A 6000-nucleotide genomic window follows, 5' to 3' on the forward strand; every position below is an offset into this window, starting at 1 on the left:
CAGATTGGCTATGCTCAGTAGGCTATAGAACCAATACATTATTACTACATATTGGCTATGCTCAGTAGGCTATATAACCAATACATTATCACTGCATATTGGCTATGCTCAGTAGGCTATATAACCAATACATTATCACTGCATATTGGCTATGCTCAGTAGGCTATAGGTCCAATACATTATCTCTGCAGATTGGCTATGCTCAGTAGGCTATAGGCCCAATACATTATCACTGTATATTGGCTATGCTCAGTAGGCTATAGGCCCAATACATTATCACTGCATATTGGCTATGCTCAGTAGGCTATAGGCCCAATACATTATCACTGCATATTGGCTATAGGCCCAATACATTATCACTGCATATTGGCTATGCTCAGTAGGCTATAGGCCCAATACATTATCACTGCATATTGGCTATAGGCTCAATACATTATCTCTGCATATTGGCTATACTCAGTAGGCTATAGGCCCAATACATTATCACTGCATATTGGCTATACTCAGTAGGCTATAGGCCCAATACATTATCTCTGCATATTGGCTATGCTCAGTAGGCTATAGACCCAATACATTATCACTGCATATTGGCTATGCTCAGTAGGCTATGGGCCCAATACATTATCTCTGCATATTGGCTATGCTCAGTAGGCTATAGACCCAATACATTATCACTGCATATTGGCTATGCTCAGTAGGCTATAGGCCCAATACATTATCACTGCATATTGGCTATAGACCCAATACATTATCACTGCATATTGGCTATAGGCCCAATACATTAACACTGCATATTGGCTATGCTCAGTAGGCTATAGGCCCAATACATTATCACTGCATATTGATTATAGGCTCAATACATTATCTCTACATATTGGCTATAAACCCAATACATTATCACTGCATATTGGCTATGCTCAGTAGGCTATAGGCCCAATACATTATCACTGCATATTGGCTATGCTCAGTAGGCTATAGGCCCAATACATTATCACTGCATATTGGCTATGCTCAGTATGCTATAGGCCCAATACATTATCACTGCAGATTGGCTATGCTCAGTAGGCTATAGGCCCAATACATTATCACTGCAGATTGGCTATGCTTGAATTGCCCTGCCAATGCTGCTCTTCTCAGACCATTTAGAAATGATATTTAAAGACATTGGGTACATGATCACACTGGTAATAGATATGTTGTTGTATTACTTGTGAAGCACAGCTAAGTGAGCATAATCATATATATATTTATATACATTTGTTTTACTGGACTGATGGTCTGTGTCTGATGGCCAGTCTGAGGGGAGAGAGGGAGGGAGCAGCTGCCTCTCACCCGACTCACCCTCCCCCCTTCCCTCCGCTGAGAAAAGGGGACATCGTCTTCCAGCTGATGGTCAGTCTGAGGGGAGAGAGGGAGGGAGCAGCGGGGAGGCTGCCTCTCACCCGACTCACCCTCCCTCCCTCCCTCCGCTGAGAAAAGGGGACACAGTCTTCCAGATGATGGCAAAACTCAAGTCACACTGCATTATTTCTGCCTCATGCACCAATTCATGTTGTTACTCCTATGACCAGAGAAAGTGAAATATTCCTGTGAGTTGGAGGCTTCTTTCTACGGCATGAGGAAATTGTGATCTGAACTGTCTGATTGGCCAGCAGTAGGCCTATAGGTGCACTTGATTTTCTCTCTGGGCCTGCGGTGTAGGCGAAGTTTAACCTTCAGACACATTAAATGGTTCAAATGGAAAACCTCCTGGCGTTAGGGCTACTGAATCAAGTTCACATTTTGCCAACAGCTCGAAACAAATTTTTTAAAAGAAACAAAACGATTTATAGTTAATTTTTTTTACAGAAATGTTTGGTGATCGACTGGGAATGCCTTGGAGATTGACCAGTTGATCGCGATTGACTGGTTGGTGACCACTGATGTAAAGTGTTGGTCCCATTTTTCATGAGCTGAAATAAAAGATCCTGGAATTGTTCCACAGGCACAGAAAAGTTATTTCTCTAAAATCTTGTACAGAAATGTGTTTATATCCCTGTTAGTGAGCATTTCTCCTTTGCCAAGACAATCCATCCACCTTACAGGTGTGGCATATCAAGAAGCTGATTAAGCATGATCATGACACAGGTGCACCTTGTGCTGGGGTCAATAAAAGGCCACTCTAAAATGTGCAGTTTTGTCACACAACACAATGCCACAGATGTCTGAAGTTTAGAGGAAGCGTGTAATTGGAATGCTGACTGCATGAATGTCCACCAGAGCTGTTGCCAGATAATTGAATGTCTCTACCATAAGCCGCCTCCAACGTCATTTTAGAGAATTTGGCAGTACGTTCAACCGGCCTCACAATCGTAGACCACGTGTATGTTGTCACGTGGGCAAGTGGTTAGATGTCAATGTTGTGAACAGAGTGTCCCACGGTGGCGGTGGAGTTATGGTATGGTATGGAATTTGTATTTTTTATTTTTTTAATTTAACCTTTATTTAACCAGGTGTCCAGTTGAGAACAAGTTTTCATTTACAACTGCGACCTGGCCAAGATAAAGCAAAGCAGTGTGACACAAACAACACAGACACAACACACATGGAATAAACAAATGTACAGTCAATGACACAATAGAAAAGTCAATATACAGTGTGTGCAAATGAGGTAGGATAAGGAGGGTAAGGCAATAAATAGACCATGGAGGCAAAGTAATTACAATATAGTAATTAAACACTGAAGTGATAGATGTGCAGAAAATGAATGTGCAAGTAGAGATACTGGGGTGCAAAGGAGCAAGATAAATAAATAAATACAGTATGGGGATGAGGTAGATGGATGGGCTATTTACAGATGGGCTATGTACAGGTGCAGTGATCTGTGAGCTGCACTGACAGCTGACGCTTAAAGTTAGTGAGGGAGATATGAGTCTCCAGCTTCAGTGATTTTTGCAGTTCGTTCCAGTCATTGGCAGCAGAGAACTGGAAGGAAAGGCGGCCAAAGGAGGAGTTGGCTTTGGGGGTGACCAGTGAAATATACCTGCTGGAGCGCGTGCTACGGGTGGGTGCTGCTATGGTGACCAGTGAGCTGAGATAAGGCAGGGCTTTACCTAGCAGAGACTTGTAGATAACCTGTAGCCAGTGGGTTTGGCGACGAGTATGAAGCGAGGGCCAGCCACAGTGGTGGGTGGTATATGGGGATTTGGTGACAAAACGGATGGCAATGTGATAGACTGCATCCAATTTGCTGAGTAGAGTGTTGGAGGCTATTTTGTAAATGACATCGCCGAAGTCAAGGATCGGTAGGATGGTCAGTTTTACGAGGGTATGTTTGGCAGCATGAGTGAAGGAGGTCTTGTTAAGAAATAGGAAGCCGACTCTAGATTTAATTTAGGATTGGAGATGCTTAATGTGAGTCTGGAAGGAGAGTTTACAGTCTAACCAGACACCTAGGTATTTGTAGTTGTCCACATATTCTAAGTCAGAACCGTCCAGAGTAGTGATGCTAGTCGGGTGGGCGGGTGCAGGCAGCGATCGGTTGAAGAGCATGCATTTAGTTTTACTTGTATTTAAGAGCAGTTGGAGGCCACGAAAGGAGAGTTGTATGGCATTGAAGCTCGCCTGGAGGGTTGTTAACACAGTGTCCAAAGAAAGGCCAGAAGTATACAGAATGGTGTCGTCTGCGTAGAGGTGGATCAGGGAATCACCAGCAGCAAGAGCGACATCATAAACTATGGACAACGAACACAATTGCATTTTATTGATGGCAATTTGAATGCACAGAGACACCGTGATAAGATCCTGAGGCCCATTGTCATTCATCCGCCACCATCATGTTTCAGCATGATAATGCATGGCCCCATGTCACAGGGATCTGTTCCCCAATTCCTGGGAAGCTGAAAATTTCCCAGTTCTTCCATGGCCTACATACTCACCAGACATGTCACCCATTGAGCATGTTTGGGATGCTCTGGATCGACGTGTACGACAGCGTGTTCCTGTTAGGGCCAATATCCAGCAACTTCACACAGCCATTGAAGAGGAGTGGGACGACATTCCACAGGCCACCAATCAACAGCCTGATCAACTCTATGTTGTCAGGATTTACCTAGGGGTCATGATCGGGGCTGTACAAATGTTTGGTGTATTAGAATAATTGATTATGCTTATGTTATATTATTAGAAGGGGAGGGGTTATAAGACCCCTCCCTCCTTACATTTATAGGGTCATAGACTACAGATTAACAATACAAATTCACTGTCGAGGTTTAGTATTCCACAATTGTTTTTAGTTCTCTCTCTATTTCATTATGAAGAGGCCCCTCTGAGGAATGTGTGACTGAAGAAGGAGCTCTGCAGGGGAGGAGATAAGACTAGTCAAACATTCCACAATAAATCAGCTTTGGGGAGTGGACGTTTACTGCTAAGTTTAAGATAAGACTAAAAGCCATCGTTTATATAGGGGTTTTGGTCTCAGGAGTAAAAAGGTAATGACTAGTTAGTGACATCACTGAGGCGGGACTTCGGTTTAATAAAACAACTGGAGACCTTTTGTTTGAGGCAGAACTTACTCTGAAACATGCTCCTGTTTGTCAACTTCTGTCAACTTAATAAAGGTTTTTGAATGATTTAATTAAAGATATTGTCATAATACTAATTTCACCAATGAACCCAATGATTGACAAAGAAGGACGTAAGGAACGAACCCTAACAATGTGAAGGAGATGTGTCGTGCTGCATGAGGCAAATGGTGTTCTCACCAGATACTGACTGGTTTTCTGATCCAAGACCTGACTGGGTCCAGCACCATGGATAGTTATATTGTTCTGTTAAAGACCTGACTGGGTCCAGCACCATGGATAGTTATATTGTTCTGTTAAAGACCTGACTGGGTCCAGCACCATGGATAGTTATATTGTTCTGTTAAAGACCTGACTGGGTCCAGCACCATGGATAGTTATTGATGTGTTTGTGTACTGAGGAACATGTAACTTGGTTCCAGAATAAAGTCACTTTAATTTCTGGTACAGTACAGGTACAGAATACTTCAGTGCTAAAGCAAACTACAGTGGTGCAGTAGATTACAGTAGACAACAGTGGTACAGTAGATTACAGTGGAACACTAGATTACAGTGGTACAGTTGATTACAGTGGAACACTAGACAACAGTGGTACAGTTGATTACAGTGGAACACTAGACAACAGTGGTACAGTTGATTACAGTGGAACACTAGATTACAGTGGTACAGTTGATCACAGTGATAAAGTAGACTACAGTGGTATAGTAGATTACAGTAGACTACAGTGGTACAGTAGATTACAGTAGACTACAGTGGTACAGTAGACTACAGTGGTACAGTAGATTACAGTAGACTACAGTGGTACAGTAGACTACAGTGGTAAGGTAGATTACAGTGGTACAGTAGATTATAGTAGTACAGTAGACTACAGTGGAACAGTAGACTACAGTAGAATACAGTAGATTATTGTAGAATACAGTAGATTACAGTGGTACAGTAGATTACAATGGTACAGTAGACTACAGTGGAACAGTAGACTACAGTAGAATACAGTAGATTATTGTAGAATACAGTAGATTACAGTGGTACAGTAGACTTCAGTAGACTACAGTGGTACAGTAGACTACAGTAGAATACAGTAGATTACAGTGCTACAGTAGACTTCAGTAGACTACAGTGGTACAGTAGACTACAGTGGTACAGTAGACTTCAGTGGTACAGTAGACTTCAGTACTACAGTAGACTACAGTAGACTGGGTACAGTAGACTACAGTGGTACAGTAGACTTCAGTACTACAGTAGACTACAGTAGACTGGGTACAGTAGACTACAGTGGTACAGTAGACTTCAGTGCAACAGTAGATTACAGTACACTAGGTACAGTCTGTCTGACAGAAGGTCCCTGTAAGGCTGGGGAGGGAGGGTGTTGACCAGAGTCTCATGACCAAGCGAGATGGTCAGGGAGAGGTCAGCCCACATACAGCATCGTGCTGGGGAA

The sequence above is a fragment of the Salvelinus fontinalis genome, unplaced genomic scaffold (assembly GCF_029448725.1).
Source record: "Salvelinus fontinalis isolate EN_2023a unplaced genomic scaffold, ASM2944872v1 scaffold_0001, whole genome shotgun sequence".
NCBI classification, from domain to species: domain Eukaryota; kingdom Metazoa; phylum Chordata; class Actinopteri; order Salmoniformes; family Salmonidae; genus Salvelinus; species Salvelinus fontinalis.